The sequence below is a fragment of the Diabrotica virgifera genome, chromosome 3 (genome assembly GCF_917563875.1).
Source record: "Diabrotica virgifera virgifera chromosome 3, PGI_DIABVI_V3a".
NCBI lineage: Eukaryota > Metazoa > Arthropoda > Insecta > Coleoptera > Chrysomelidae > Diabrotica > Diabrotica virgifera.
The window spans coordinates 1,585,949-1,601,523 of NC_065445.1; the positions used below are offsets into that span (position 1 = coordinate 1,585,949).

A 15,575-nucleotide genomic window follows, 5' to 3' on the forward strand; every position below is an offset into this window, starting at 1 on the left:
TTCTAGCAGAAGTTAGAGGTATTGGATTTTGACAAGAGCTATGAGCCATGTCGATTAAGTACACAAATTTACTTAAAATTTTCAAGGTCATAGCTCTGGTCAAAACCCATTACCTATACCTTCGGTAACAAATTTTAAAATCAATCAGTTTCGTGAAAAAATGGAAATCTCTCGTGCAAATTTTCTTGCGATGGTTTTGTACGATCTGACAGTTGGCATAACTACAATGCATCGACTTTAAGCAATGCACAGCAAATGCAGCTGAAGCAACTCAAATTTGGTATGGAACTCCTCAAAGACAACCTAAATCATCACTTACTTTAGCACAATGAAAACTCTCACACGGCTCGTACAACATTCGAATATTTGAAGCGAAAATAATTTGGTGTCCTGCATACAGTCCTGACTTGCCATCGTGTGATTTCTTTGCATTCCAAGAATCAAAAACAAACTACGCGATAAACGCTTTAAGGTGTCCAATGGGGTGGTGGAGGCGTAAAAAAATCTCATTTCTGAGATACCAGGTATCTGTCGGGACCTATGAAATAGGTCCTATTCCATGCTGCAACAAATGCTTTCAGGATTGGTTTGTTGGAATACAAAAGTGTGTTGATCTTGACGGCGGATACTTTAAAAATCAATGGATCTGTTTTTTTTTAAATATGCTTTCTATTTTAAGAAGCAATCTTCTACAATCCAAACTAATTATTTTCTCACCAATTAACCAATTCTTTAACGGACAAAATAGCTGTTACCGTTTGTCTAAATCAAATATTAATTTCAAATCTGAACAGGTTTTATACCTTACTGAAACCCACTTGATTCTGTAAAAATAAAATTTACATCTTTAATAATCGTAAAAGTGATCATATTAGCAAATTAACAAACCTGTTCGCCGAAATATCAAAAGAAACAATTAAGGACTATGGACAATTTTCACACAAATGATCCTCTATAAACCTCTATCAAAAGATAATAAACTCCAAATCATTATAGATGTATATTTTAAAATAAATTAATTGGTTTTAGACAAATATATGTTTTTTTTCGGTTTCTATCAACTTTTTATCTGTTCGTATATGAAGAAATTATGTGGTAATTTATGTATGGCCATTATTTTTTCAGCCATGACGGGATTGTATTCATAAGATACTTCCATCAAATATTGAAAATCGAAAAAAATTAAAAAGAACAACATAGTACTGTTTTTCTTATTCTTTTTGTGTAGACACGGCCCTGTTTTTCAAAGTACCTCCAGTAAGTTGTTGTTCCGTCGTTTTCGTGGTCTTCCCACTGATCGTCTTCCTATTGGAGAACCGTCTCTCGCTGTCCTTATTACTCTATTTGTTGTCATTCGGCTTATGTGGTCATTCCATTCTATTCTTCTGTTTCTTGAACCCTATATACTCTGGGTATAGAGATTTTTGAAGAGAAGAACTGACTAAAGATGGGTAAAATAAATGATAAGAGATTTAAGACAAAAGAAGAGGGGCTTAGCTCAGAAGGAAAAAAAAAATCAAAAGGGCAGAGAGACACTAAATCTCAAGTGAGTATTCGGGCTAGCTTCAATACACCGAATATTGGCTTTGGAGATATGAGAAGAAAATTTGGTAATGAAATGATAGTAACTAGGAAGGAAATGAGACTGTTAATACAAAAATGGAAGGAAAATAGATAAGAATGCTAGAGATAAAATAATATCGAGTTACAACAAAGAAAGAAGAAGAAAAAAGGGCGCCAACTCGAACGAACAACTCGGCTCTCAGAACCAAGAAGTTGGAAAGGTTCGAGATTTTGAAATAACGAACAACAGGAACTCTATGACACTGGTTACAACCACCTGAAATACAAAATACTAAATACTGATCTTGTCTTGCTATGTTATATACTGGTAATACAGACTGAAATAAAACACCAACCTTAATACATACAAATATATTAATAATAAATATTAAATAATAACACTTTACATATAACGCAACGTAATAACAGTGATAGTGGATGGGGAAAAGATAAAATAGGACCGCAAAGTCCACTCAACAAGCAATTATCCACTATCACTGGCCAAGCAAAAGTATTAAAATCAAAATCCAAATCAAAAGTCCGTTGGAATAGCAAAAAGGTCTATATAAATGAGTTGGTCAGTGACTCTTTATATATTTTACAAAAAAAAAAACCTACGAGACGTATTCCCTATTTAAAATCCGCGACAAAATTTTACAACCCGATTCCCTATTAAATTTTTAAAATACAATTATTTATGATTATTAAACAAGACTGATTTTATTTATTTTAACTAACTCCTACTTATACTGAATCAAAAAGAAAAAAAAACAACAACCTAAAACCCTATCTATCACGAAAATATATGTACTCTTCCTAATCGTATGCATACGAAAAGTTTACAATGTAGCAAATATATCTTACCCAAAAGTAAATACAGAAAAAGTAAATAAACTTAGCTTTTACACAACAGTCGGTTAAAAGTAGGGTTGCAAGTCCATAGAGATGAATTCCGTAGGAAATTCCCTTTTGGCACGATAAAATGGTTGGCTGCTGTGGTGAGTAAGTCCTACTGCAAGGTCCTGGGTGAAGATGCTGGTTGTAATAAAATCCGGTATGGTGTATTATCCAACAAAAACAGCCCACTCTAGGGATAAACCATCACAGAGTGGCTAGCAATCTAACTAGGTAGTACATAATCAACGTGATAGAGTCACGTTGTGTGACTAAATAACTAAGTTACGGGATCTAAAATAAAGTTTATTTAATTAGTTATGATGTATTTCAAGAACAGTAGCAGTACATATTGAACAGGCCCAAACAAAAACATCAAATATTAGGTAGGTTAGGTATTCATATGTCATGTCAAAATTTCTGAAGTTTACTTCAATTCAGACATGACAGGGACGTGCGCATTAGATGGGCGTGACAGAAGGCTGTATAGATACTCGTTAAAACTTTTTATAAATCACAGATAAAAACCTTAAATAAAAAGCCTAACGATCAGGTATAAAAGATATTAAAATTTAGGTTTGGACTAAAAAAAAACTATGGCCTTGATTGAATGTTCCTTTGCAAATGAGAATGAATATCATTATTATACTATGAATTATATATAAACTTATGTGGTAAATTAATCTACCGAAAGATCTAACTACAATGATGCATTGGATTTCACAAGGAAGGAATGAGAGATAAATGTATTATGTACTTACTGAAACAAGGCAGGCACGCCGGAATATCCACTTCTGTTATGTGAAGAAGTCCAAAGAGATGTTTAACTTTGGTTATCTAGTTTTGTAGATGGGATTAGCTGACGCTTGATTTCCTTCTAATTATTTGATTTCCATCGAAAATTTGTTTCAATCCCGTCACTTAAAAGGGGGAATAACCTTACTAGCGGCGCGCCATCCGCCCTTCGAGCCGTTTCCTGACCAACTGCTCTTCAATGTTATCGGAAATCGATTCGTATCGATCCGATAGAAACATGCGCGGTGCTTTCCTCTTGCTTCGCTGCGAAAATAGGCACCTAGGCGATTAAATAGGCGTCTCCAAAGAATTTTCTAGAGGGGTATTTTTAATGAAATATAATTGAATGAATCGAAAATCGTAATTAATTTTAAATGGTCCGTAGCATAACTGCCCAGTTATTAATGTTATCCACCTTGCATCTTCGTCGTATATCTGTACTTCTAGCTCTGTCCCATCGGTTTTTCGAAGGGTTCATTATCTTTGTTGTTTCTAGCCTTCTTTTTGTCCTCTCTACGTCAGGATGTCTTTCTGCCGTGTATGTCATTGGTCCTATATTGACTTTTTTGTAAATTCTGTCTTTTATTTCTATCCCTATATTTTTATTTCTTCATATTGTTTCATTCAGGCAACTTGCGGCTCTGTTTGCTCTATTCACTTAAGCGTGTATATTTACTCCGGTATTTCTCTCCTCCTTAACGCATTAATGTTATATTTAACTTGAGATATCGTCATATTCCAAACATAAGACCTTTAAGATAGGTCTCAGCCAACCATATGCAATGTCCTCAATACAGGAATTAAACCAAAAAACCTAAATTTCACCTCAAAACTCAAATCCTACGAAACTTCCTCGATATAGGAACACAGAGAAGAAACCATAAATCCATAAACTTCAGAGAGGAATCTCAAATTCCTAAATCAACGAATATGGATGCATTAGCTGCTCAATTTTCCAACATCCAAAATAATTACCGAAAGCAGCTAACTTACGAAAACAATACATCAGGCAGTTTAAACGGTCTATAGAAAAAAACTTAACGCAGGAGCATTCGTCCCCAACCTAATTGGCGTTTTTCCTATAAGAGCAAAAACCACAACTCATTATCACAACCAGAAAATAATTTCAAAGCTATACTTACCATGCCTAAATTCGTTCAAACACAGAACTGAAGTCGCAAAATAAATTGTTTAAAGAATTTGAATTTATTTCGACATAACGAGGAATGTATACAGCTACAATAAACTGAAGTGTCTATTGTAAAATAAACTGAAGTGTCTATTGTAAAAATAAATTCAGAATATTTTAAATATTTTTAAGAAATTTTAAATTAAATTTAAAGACAAATTAAAAAATGTTAAAAGTATTTGTAACAATATTTTTTTTCAAAATTATCTCAGCTGCATTTCTTGTTTGAAACATTTTCTTCTACGGCGTATCATCATCAATTAGGCCTGATTTGTCCTTTGTTGAACATAGGCCTCCTCCAGATATATCCATCTGCTTCGGTTCTACGCCTATTCTATTCAATTGGTCACAATTCTTTTGTGCTCATCAGTCCATCGCGTTGGGGATCTTCTTCGGCTTCGCTTGTCTGCCCGTGGTCACCACTCAAACAATTTTTTCATCGATATGTCGTCTTCCATTCTTACAATATGTCCCGCCCATTTCCATTTTTGCCTTGTAATACGTTCGATGATATCTTCCACTCCGGTTCGTCTACGACCTTCCTCGTTTCTTACTCTATTTCTTAAGCTTATTCCAAGCATTGATCTTTCCATCTTTCGTTGTGTCTTTCTCAATTTTTCAGCTGATGTTTTTGTGAGAGTTGAGGTTTCTGTGGCATATAGATTCTTGGTAATGTTTTCCGTTTTCCCCTCTACGAGGGGGGATTTTAGGGAAAAGCCCGATGATAGGATTGGCAAACTTCTTTGCATCTTTTTTGGGGTCCCAAAATTGATATTTTTAAAAAAATTCAGCTTGTTGTATGATTTTTAGAGGTCAAATCTCTAACGACTGGACTATAGCACAAAAATCTCGTACAATTGAAGTCAAAAGAAATAGTATTGTAGAAATTGCAATTTTCATAAAGACAATCCTTATGATTTCTGTCGTAATATACCATCTAGGACATAACCCAGTTTCTTCTTCGTCCAATAAATTCCTTTTATTTCTAATTAAACGTCCCTTTGCGGATTTGTTTTTATTACAAACACAGCTCTATCCCAAGCTCCAGTAAAATATATAAAAAAATCCTCGTTCTCGACACTCAACACGTTTATCATTCGACCCAAAAATCGTCTTGGTTAATCGATGTTTTCCGTTTGTTTTCTCCTCTGCGAGAGGGTTTTTAGGGAGAAGCCCGAGGATAGGAGTGGTAAATTCTTTTGCATGTTTTCGGGGTTCCAAAATTGATCTTCTCAGCAAAATTCAACTTATTTTATGATTTGTAGAAGTCAACTGTCTGAGGACTGGACTATAAACACAAAAATCTCATACAATTGAAGTCAAGAGAAAGAAATAAGATAGCACAATGTATTGCAATCATCAACACAATCCTCATGATTTCTCTTGTAATAAACCCTCTAGGACATAACCCAGTTTCTTCTTCGTCCAATAAATTCCTTTTATTTCTAATTAAACGTCCCTTTGCGGATTTGTTTTTATTACAAACACAGCTCTATCCCGAGCTCCAGTAAAATATATAAAAAATCCTCGTTCTCGACACTCAACACGTTTATCATTCGACCCAAAAATAATAAAATCCCATATCGCATTCCGCCATTTCTCTCGCAGATAAAATAATAATTTTCGTGTCAGGTCCACCTTGTGAACCGACGCTCCACGCTCCTCGCCCTTCCATTCCCTTTCGCATCCATTAACGTCCACGATTTTCCATTTTCCGTGCCGCAGAGTAGGATGAAGTGGATGCTTTTAAGATGTACAGGTGTTTGGGAAAGAACTGAAAGAATAGCAAAATGAATTTTTTATTACGAATGTTGAAATCTTTTTAAAAATTCTTTTAAGTGAAATACGATGATATACGTATACCAAGTAGTAGCAGAAGATTGTAATTTCTGAACAATAAAGGAAAATTTAACGAACTCTACGAAATTTATGAAAATCTAGTATACTTTTCGGAAATCTCTTCCAATGAAATTTAAGAAGAAAAAAGAAACAAATCAATCTTAATCAACTTACAATGTTACTTACTTGGTTACTTCTGATGCAGTATGTATAAATATGTATATTGTTATGCTTTTACTTGACAAAGACAAGGATAATTGACAAATAATGTCCAATATGCGGACGATGTAGTCGTACTTGCCAGCAGTACCGGTGAACTTCAACGTCTTATGAACAAGGTACAAAGAGCGAGTGAAGAAAGAGGACTTAACGTCAACATATACAGAGTGGGCCAAACAAAAGTATCCACCTCGATATTTGGCAGTATTTATTAGATTTTAAGAAAATAAAAAAGCAGGTCAATTTTTGATCTAAGGGGGACACATTTTTACGGTACAAACATCTGCCATTTGTCAACTCCCTCCCTTCCACTTCCCCCACCACTTATTTTTAAATAGGGAATAGGGGTCGTGTGATAGCTCATTTGAAAGGTTATTCAATTCTCTATTCACTAATATTAACATTGACATAAACATTTATACAGGGTGTCCAAGAAAAAATATTTTGAATTTAATTAATTGCCACAAAAAGAAGAATGTATGTAATTTATTTAATTCAAAATACATTCTACTGCTGTCACAAAACAGAAAAAAATGTTTTTTGATAAATAGACACTGTTTTTCGCTCAATTTCAATGTTCAAGCTTCCATTCATCTGCCTCTTGGTAGGTTGAATATTAAATTTTATTATTATTATTATTATTTAGCCATACGGCTCACACTCCCTCTGAGGGGAAAATTGACTCATCCCAGATACCTACGGTATCAAAAGGATTGAGCTCTGGTGGGACTCTTTCCGTGTTATCGAGCCCTAGGTGACTTGGAATGCAGGAGTATCTCCCAAAAATTTTCTTACACTTCTGGCCGTCGCAAGTAGTACAGCTTTCTGCATGGTCTTATAAATATGTTCATTGAGACCCAGCTTTTTTATGCTTTCGAGGAGGGTCTTCGGAATGACTCCAGTAGTAGACATAACAATAGGTATCGTCTGGGTACTTTGCATTCTCCATTGTCTCCGTATTTGAATTTCCAGATCTCTATACTTGGCGATCTTTTCAGTAAATTTACTACGTAGATTATTGTTGTTAGGTATCGCCACATCAATTAGTGTTGTTTGTCTTGTTAATTTATTAACTAGTACGAGATCTGGTCTATTATGTGCCACTGTTTGGTCTGTGAGCACACTGCGGTCCCAGTATAGCTTGTAGTTGCCATCCTCAAGCATACTCTCAGGAACGTATTGATAATATGGGAGATGGTCCGTTTGGAGAAGTCCCAGCTTGTTAGCTATCTCTTGATGAAGGATTTTTCCCACTGCGTCATGCCGTTCCTTGTATTCAGTTGCAGCAAATGCCTGGCAGCCCCCCGTAATATGTTGGATGGTTTCTTGGGCTTGACATCCATATCGGCATCTGTCGTTTTGAACCTGAGGGTCTTTGACGATATATTTCAGGTAATTTCTGGTTGGTATAACCTGATCCTGAATGGCCAGTAATGAACCCTCCGTTTCAGGGAACATCTTTCCTGATGTCAACCAATAGTTCGACGCTGTATTGTCGACATAGTCTTGGCTAACCTCATTGGGATGTCGCCCGTGCAGAGGTTTACCCATCCAGGTGCGCAGTTTTTCGTCCTTAGTAAGGTGGTTTATGCGCATTTCTGGTTCCCTCAGTTTGATAGGTGTTGTGTCATCTACTGCGCAAATTGCGCGGTGTAGAGTAGATGTCTCAGCCTGCATCTGAAAATAAGTTCTTAAATTAGCAATCTGTTTATCTAATTGCTCACCTATATCCATAAGTCCTCTTCCTCCTAAATACCGGGGTAATGTCGTTCGTTCTACTGCACTTTTAGGGTGGTGTTTTTGTGCCTTTGTGAGGTGTGTTCGTACTTTTCGCTGAAGATTTTCTATATCCGTTTTTGTCCACTTAACAATACCAAATGAATAGCTAAGCGCGGAACAAGCGTAGGTGTTCAGTGCCTTAAACAAATTTTTACTGTTAAGCTGTGAACGAAGCAGTTGTTTTACCCTTCTTATAAACTCAGTTGTTATCTCAGTTTTCATTTGCTTATGGTCAATTTTCCGCGCCTGCTTCACTCCAAGATATTTGTACATATCGTTATCGCCCATGGCCTCGATGTTCTGGCCATTTTGCATATCGAATCCACCGGGCTGTACCTTTCCTCTGACTATATTCAAAACACGGCACTTGTCTAGACCGAACTGCATACTAATATCATTAGAGAATGTTTCTACAGTTTTTAGCATCTCTTCTAGGTGTTCTCGAGTGGAAGACATTAATTTCAAATCATCCATATACAACAGATGATTGAGCTTCGCTACTACAGTATTATTGCTTTTAATGCTAAAACCTGAGTCAGTGGAGTTTAATAGTTGGGAAAGGGGGTTCAAAGCTAAACAGAACCACAGTGGACTCAACGAGTCTCCTTGAAACAGGCCCCGGTTGATTGCGATATTTTCGGTTTCGATATTGTTTTCACCAGGTATTTGGAGGTGAATTTTAGTCTTCCAATCTCTCATTATATGCCTTAAAAAGGTCACTATGTTATCATCGACTTTGTATATTTTCAATATATGTATTAGCCATTCATGCGGTACTGAATCAAAGGCCTTTTTATAGTCAATAAAAGTATTTAAAAAGTTTTATTAAAAGTTAAAAGTTTTTATTATTATTATTATTTAAATTTATTATTATTATTTAAACAAAAAACAATGTTAATTTATCAAATAAACGTTTTTTTGTTTTCTGTCAGCAGTAGAATGTTTTTTGAGTTAAATAAATTACATACATTCTTCTTTTGTGTCAATTAATTAAATTTAAAATAATTTTTCTTGGACACCCTGTAAATGTTTATGTCAATGTTGATATTACTGAATAGAGAATTAAATAACCTTTCAAATGAGCTATCACACGACCCCTATTCCCTATTTAAAAATAAGCGGTGGGGGAAGTGGAAGGGAGGGAGTTGACAAACGACAGATGTTTGTACCGTAAAAATGTGTCCCCCTTGGATCAAAAATTGACCTGTTTTTTTATTTTCTTAAAATCTAATAAATACTGCCAAATATCGAGGTGGATACTTTTGTTTAGCCCACTCTGTATCAAACAAAATGGATGCTGGTCAGCAAATTTCAAAAATCAATGAAAATCAGTGGACAATTGAAAATAAAAAACCAATTAATTTACACGTTGCGTTGCCTCGTATAGTGGTCAACTTGAAATAAGATCAAACAACCTAAATATATGATCTAGAGTTGAAAAGGCCAGAGCAGCGTTTAACAACATGAGAAATGTATTCACTCATAGACATATCTTTCACACTAAAAATACAGGTGCAAAAATGTTATGTATTTCCAGTGTTGCTATATGGCGCAGAGGCCTGATGGACAATAAGGGAAACATTAATAAAAAAGATAGAGGCATCCGAAATGTGGGTGTACCGACGCGACGTATCCTCAAAATATCCTGTACGACTCACACCACCAATCTAGAGGTATTGCGTCGAATGGGAAAACAAAAAGAAATCTCTTTCACAATTAAGAAACGGAAACTTGAATACCAATACCTCAGAAGAAGACACTCATGGCTTCAAAACTTACGCCAATGGTTGGAACTAACATCGATCGAGTTATTCAGAAACGCCGCAAACAACATTAAAATTGCTATGACGATAGATAACGTCCGCAACGGACATGGCACATGAAGAAAAAGAAGATGCTTTTATTTATTTATTATTAACTTTATTTTAATTGAAAACACTTAATTTATTATCTTTATTTACTCACATTATTATTGAATTCGTTTATTATGTACAATAATTTATACCACAATAAAACATATCTAGAAGATCAAAATCTTATCTAGAGAACATTCAGTCACACTTTGAAGATGATTACATGGCATTTAAATCCTCCAGCAGTTTCCCATTTTGGTGGATTATTTGAAGCTGGTATAAAAAGTGTAAAAATACCTTTGTATAGGGTCATAGGCAAACAAGTTTTATCCTATGAAGAATTTAATACGTTGCTTATTCAAATAGAGGCTATCTTAAATAGTCGTCCTTTATGTCATATCAGTAACGGTTCAAATGATTTTTCAGTGTTGACCCCAGGGCATTTTCTGACGAGCCTTTAAAGATGATTCTCGATCTCGATTACAGTGATGTTCCTTTAAATCGACTAAATCATTCGCAATTTCTACAACAATTATATACAGACTTTTGGCGAAGATGGGGCAGAGAATATTTGCATATGATTCATCAACACACAAAGTGGTATAAAAGTGAGCCTAATCCTAATATAGGTACACTCGTATTAATTCGTAATGAGCCCCTCTTACAATGGCAAATGGATCGAATCAAAACTTTAATTTTCAGTAAAGATGCTATTGCTCGCGTCGCTTTCGTAAAAACCTCGAAAGATGAACTTGACGACGTTTAGTCAAGCTATTTATACCCTCTGTCATATATATTGACTAAAATACAAATATGTATGTGCCTGATGTAAAGATGATTTGTTATTTGTCAACACTGTATTCATAATTTGTTATATACATCTGTTATTCTATCAAATAATATGAATATCAAAATAAATTACTGTTTAACAACTGAAATAGAGATCCAAAGAGCAAAACGTTCAATTCTAGTTCAATTATCTTGAAATGTTTTTGCTAATTCCAGTAGTAATTTATTTAGTTAAATTTTGTGAATCGTTTGTAAAATTGTGATCCGTTAATCAACATCAGTTACCGAAATACCGCATTTTTGTTTCGGAATATGTTTTGTTGGACCAAGTCAAATTGATATAAATAAATTAAATCGCCACATATACATGCATTAAAACCGTTCTAGGGTAATTTGCGTTGTTTGTGCTCGATAATGAAACATTTTGTGAAATACAGTATTGAACAGTTTGCTAATCTCACCCGGAACACAATTTATATTCAATATAGTATAGTGAATGAAGGTAGAAATAATTTATTCTAGTAGAAATGGATATCGGTCAGAATGCGCAACAAAGTGGCAGTATCATGTCGGAATTTTAACATCCCATTAATCATTGTAAATTAGTCATTTTAGAACTTTTAGTAAACACTTGCATATTAGTACAGTTAAAATAATTTGCAAGAGATAAATATTAAAAATTCACAAGCAAAAAGTTTTCCTGTGGTTGGCTGTATACCATGTAATACAAAAAAACAGTAAAATCATGTAGAAAAGGTATATTTAAAAACCCTCAAAAGGGCCATATCAAAATCGCAGCATAACTAGTTTTCGACTGGTTTACCAGTCATCATCAGTGCTTACGTGCAATGTACATGCTAACCACCAAGATAGTATTTAACAAAAATATGGGGGTCAAAGCCCAGTAAAAGAAGTCCGTCAAGGAAACATTGGTTTAAAAAGCTACATTAAATATGGATGTTTAAAATATTTAGCTAATCTGCTCTAGGTAACATGTGAGCTGTGGATTTGACTTGTTTACATGTTGAAAGGACTTGCCGTCAGACTTTCAACATGTAAACAAGTCAAATCCACAGCTCAGATGTTACCTAGAGCAGATTAGCTAAATATTTTAAACATCCATATTTAATGTAGCTTTTTAAACCAATGTTTCCTTGACGGACTTCTTTTACTGGGCTTTGACCCCCATATTTTTGTTAAATACTATCTTGGTGGTTAGCATGTACATTGCACGTAAGCAATGATGATGACTGGTAAACCAGTCGAAAACTAGTTATGCTGCGATTTTGATGTGGCCCTTTTGAGGGTTTTTAAATATACCTTTTATACATGATTTTACTGTTTTTTTGTACATTGTTTTCATTTACCCAGGTTCCCAGATATTTGTAATTATTCACTCTTTCTACTTGTTTTCCCTTGATATCTAGCCTTCCTACAGTGTGTTGCTTAGAAATAACCATGAACTTAGTTTTCTTAACGTTAATTTGTAGTTCATATTTTATACTGACTTGATATAATCTATTTACTAATGATTGCAGTGCTTCTAGACTGTCTGCAAAATTAGCGGTGTCATCTGCGAATCTTATGATGTTCAAGATTTTTCCGTTTATTCATATACCCTGTTCTTCCTCTAATATTGCTTCATTAAAATTAGCTTCACTTTACAGATTGGATAACAATACAGACAACACGTAACTCTGTCTAACACCTCTTATAATTTCTATGTTTTTTATTTCGACATTTTCGATTTTAACCTTTGCTTTTTAGATTCCAGTACAGATTGACAATAACACGTATATCTCAACTGTCCACATTTTTTTCTTTTAAAAGTTCTATGAGTTTCTGATGTACTCTATCATTCACTGTACTATTTGCTAATCTCAGCCGGGACACAATTTATATTCAATATATAGGTATATATATGTTTGCAGGTAACTATGCGGGACTGTATTTCATGCACTATTTACGCGATACAAATTACGATCGTTGTCAAAATCTGGTCGGGATTCGGTATACATTACGGCCCTATCTGGGTCAGATGTTTTCTGTGGGTAACAGGGTAATGTATATTCATATACATAAATACTCAAATACTCAAATTAATGGACCTTCATTGTTTCCCGTTTTCATGGTTCGTATCTCAAACGGTCGCATTCACAAACTGCTGTTCTAATTTTTCAGCTATGTGTGTCTTTGTTGCTAAATATACAGGGTGTGTCGAAAGTAGCTGGATGGTCGAATATGCGAAGTCTACATCGGATCGAAAAACTGAGAAACACGAGTTCAGTATTTTTAAAAAATCTATCGAATGATACCAAAAACGACTCCACACTCCACCCCCTGGATGTATGATGTGGGGTAACTTTAAAATCTGAAATAGGGACCCCCATTATTTATTGCAGATGCAAAAATAAATAACTTTTATTCGAGACATTTTTTCTAATTATTTAGAGATAACGCTATAATCGAAAAAAAAAACGATTTATCCTTATACCCCAAGAAAATTAAGGAAACGGTCTAATATCTCGAGAAATACACTTTTTAACGAAAATCTGAAAAATATTGCATGCATTTTAAAGATTGATACAAAAAATCATTCCTTGTTTTGACATACCAGCTTTAAGTCGACTTTACACTACATGATTTATCATGTGATTTGTCATATGATTTTTCCCATGACGAGCCGCATGACAATGCTTATGACAAAACGAGCCGTATAAACAATGCAAAATCATATGACAAATCACACAGTGTAAACATGTAAATTTCACTCCATGACCAAATCATATGACAAATCACATGATAAATCATGTAATGTAAAGTCTACTTTAGTGATAAATGTAAAAATTCCTCCAAACTGATTTTTGAGTTGCCCCCCTTTTTTTGGAAATAGGAATTTTTTTGGAAAATTTCAACATGTGTAAAATATGTTTTAAATTTTAGAAACCGGTAATACAGGAAAAATGTAAAACTAAGGAACCGAAGCATTTTAATTTAATTTTTTTTACTAGTAAAGTAAAGTACTAAGTACATTAAAATCTGTTAATAACTGGAAAATAAAGATTATTTTCGACCTCCAATAAACAAAACAGTTAAAAGTGACTTTTTCGAGTTTCTGATAAACAGCATAGTCTACGATAAAACTGGTATTTGTTATTGCTAGCATTTTTAGTACTAATTAGGCCCTAATTGTAAGATACATAGGTCGAAGTTTAAGCTATTATTGATAGTCAATTATCTTGGAATGATAATGTATGTGATGTATTATTTCAATGTGGGTGTTCACTGTATTTAAAGAAATGCCTTAATTAATCATTTAAGAAAAATATTCAATTTGAAAATTGCATCACGTTGATAATAATAAATAATAGTCTCCCTTTTATACCGCTAAGCGGCTTTGGGATTATTGCAGTGCAGGGTAGTCTGCTACCTCTAGAGCGTACGGTATACAAGGAAGGTAACAAGGCCAGTGCTACGCTTCCACCGCCCATTATTGCTCCTGGTTTCACTTAAGGTATTCGTTTTGACATTTTTCAAAAATGTCTAGATGTCAGACATCCTACAGGCGGAGCTATCCTTCCATCATCAGCTAACCGCATCAGGGATATTAGCAGGGTGGTACTCCGTTGTTAGACGGCTGTCAGAGCTACTATCTTCAAAAATAGCTGCAGCAGCTACACCATTGCTGCCGTTGGAGTCGTCAGAGTAAAAATTAGTTTGGAATCAGGATATGACACACTGGAATTGTGGTATTTTAGAAGGATTGTGTAAATGGTTCGGATAATTGAGTAAGGTGAAATCTTTTAGTATTTGAACTTTTCAGGGAGCGGACAGACATTTGTTTGTAGAAGTGGCTCTCAATTGATGAATATATTCAAGTCGATCTGTGCACTCATTGAAAAGTAAGTTTCTAGGGCAGTGATTGGAGTACAGATTGCTAAGTAGAGTAAGATAAGCTTGTTATCAGATCCAGGAGTTCAAGACCTTATCGAAAGAGCTACGACGCTTAAGTGGAACTGGACAGGGCACTTAGCTAGAACACAAGATGGACGATGGACACGACGAATCATGGAATGGAGGCCCAGAAACTAAAAAAGAAACCGAGGACGACCACCGACTAGATAGATCGACGACATAAAAAGAATGGCGGAAAACTGGCTACAAGCGGCCCAGTGTAGAGAACACTGGAAAGAACTGAGAGAGGCCTATGTCCAGCAGTGGACGCGATTGGCTGATTTATGATGAAGCTTTTTATAAAGGGGTTTTTATTTGAACTGAGATATTTAGTAGCTCAACATATTGAAAAAACTGCCTTCTAAGGAAATAATGGTGGTTCTCCTGCTAGAACTTGAAGGCTGCTAATTGGCATGGTTCTGAAAGTACCGAGAACTGATCGTAATGCTGTAGATTGGATAATATACATATACATACATCCGTAATCTAGTTTGCTTCTAATTTAGAGCTTGATATAATCTTTAAAGAATAGTTGTCTGCACCTTATTTGTGATCAGAAACAACTTTTGTAAGGTTTATTCTATGTTGGAACGCTTTAATTAGTTCATTTCAGCTATTTTTGAAGACAGTCCGATGTCCATTTGAGTTGAGAGTCACATGACATTCCCAAAAATGTGATTTCGTTAATTGTTGTAAGAGTG

At 34.8% G+C, this 15,575-nt stretch overlaps 1 protein-coding gene and 1 long non-coding RNA gene across 8 annotated transcripts in view; one reads left to right on the forward strand and one right to left on the reverse strand.

Annotated features, from left to right (window-relative positions):
* LOC114324427 (ephrin type-B receptor 1-B) overlaps positions 1-15,575 on the forward strand; it is a 968,545-nt gene that overhangs the window by 677,157 nt on the left and 275,813 nt on the right. The window lies entirely within an intron of this gene.
* LOC126881759 (uncharacterized) lies at positions 1,921-3,914 on the reverse strand. Its single transcript, XR_007696977.1, has 2 exons — positions 3,219-3,914; positions 1,921-2,751 (listed from the first exon to the last, which is right to left on the reverse strand). It is a non-coding gene; the product is annotated as an uncharacterized LOC126881759 (long non-coding RNA).